We start from the raw sequence: 1982 nt of genomic DNA on the forward strand, positions 1-1982 counted from the left end.
AATGCTGCCTTTTGTAAGATACTGCATCTAGGACCCGGGGGAAGTGAGTATTGATCGTGCTGACATCATGACAGTTGGCTTGCAACTTCAAACTGTCCATTTAGGTTTCTTTTCTTTCAATATCAGAGGCTCCACGTCATCCCCACGCGTCACTGTGTTTTACATGGGGCCATCGCTGCGTGTGAGCTCTGGGACTGCAGCAGTGCACAGCCATCTCTCCCAAATCCTCCACATGAAAGTCACAGACTGACTTGAGGGCTGTCTTTCTGGACGTGAAAGTTGACTGTGGACTTGTGGCAATGATCTTTATCATAAAATCTTTTGTAAACCTACATAACCGACAGCCGCTGTCCCAGTAATGGTAACTGCTGTGATCCGCTCACCTTGTCAGTGGAGAGTCAGACTCATGGCACTGTCACTTGCAAGGCAAGTGCCAGGACGCTCAGGTAGCTCACATAGACAAGTCAAGGTGTGACAGGTGTCCTAAGGGCTCTGACCTGCCTTCAGATTTTAATGGGAAATCTCGTTATCTTCTTAAGAGTGATGATTTCACTCTGTCTTGCTGCTTTCAAGGTTCTCTCTGTTTTGGCTTTTGCAAATTTGACTACAGTGTGTCTTAGTGGGATCTCTTTGAGTTTACTTATTTGGAATTTGTTGAGCTTCTTGGATATCGGTATTCCTATATTTCATTAAATTTGGGGAGAGTCTAGCCATTATTTCTTCAAATATTCTCTTTCTCTTCTTTTTGCACGTGCTTATGTTGGGCTGCAATCTGTTGAGCTAGGCATCTGTCTTTTGCTACAGACATCAGCACTCTTGGTTGTCAGCCCTTTGAACATGAAGTGGGCTACACGATAGGTCCCCTGGTTCTCAGTTCCTTTTGGATTGGACCACACCACCAGCATTGCTGGCCCTCCAGCTTATAGATTGCTGCATTACATATTGTGGGGCTTGTGAGACTCCATATTCACATGTGTTAATCCCTCAAAACAAGTTCCTTCATATACATTGCTATATAGCCTATTCATTTAGTTTCTCCAGAGAGCACTACTAGCATGGGCATTTATTAAAGATAAATGTAGGCTATGAATGGAGTCAAGTTAGAGATCCAGAGACAATCTGCCTTTCTGACTTGAGCCTTCTGTTCCCCCCAGGACTTTTGGAGACAATGTACACATATTTCTATCTCACATATATTTTTCTATTATATATATGCATCTAACATATATCTCCTCACCTTGCCTGGGAGTGTAGTTCCATCTGAGACCTGTTGGCAGCCATTGTTGTCCCTGAATGAGGCTTGTTTACCACTCCAGACTCATCCCAACTACCAACTTCTGAATGGGGGTTTTGAGGGAAGGAAGGTTTCCTGGGATTTTGATCTAGACCTTGACTATGGATTGTCCATATGCTCCATTTTTCTCAAAATAAAAGTAGTTATTGGTATTTTACCTATTGCAAATATGGTAAAATGTTGAGACAATTACAAAAAAAAGTAATAAAAACAACTCAAAATCCTAATGGTTGCATACAACCTTTTGTCAATATCTAGTGAACATCTTGGCTCATAATGAGACCAGCGGGGTGACATCTGACTTTAGGACCACAGAAATCGAGTCACCCAGAAATTCCCCATAAGAATCATTCAGACATGACTTGGTGATGGGAAACCCGTGGGGATTACAACTGAGATGAAAAAAATTGTACAAAATGATGTAAAAATAAACTGTTATAAAAAAAAATCATTCAGACAACAGAATTTATCAAGAGTGGAACTTTCTTACAGGGTTTAGGGAAGTGATTGGCTCTACAAATGTTTGATTTTCAGTTTCTCTGGCAATTTCCAATTCCCATCTATCTCAGAGAGCTATCCTTTTCCCTTAAAAATTCCCTCCTCTGGCCCTCCCTGGTGGCGCAGCGGGTTATAGCACAGCACTAAGAAGCTTAAGCCAATTCTCCGTGAGTTTGATCCCCGCCTGCCC

This window comes from Condylura cristata, unplaced genomic scaffold (genome assembly GCF_000260355.1).
Source record: "Condylura cristata isolate star-nosed mole 26May11 unplaced genomic scaffold, ConCri1.0 scaffold00018, whole genome shotgun sequence".
NCBI lineage: Eukaryota > Metazoa > Chordata > Mammalia > Eulipotyphla > Talpidae > Condylura > Condylura cristata.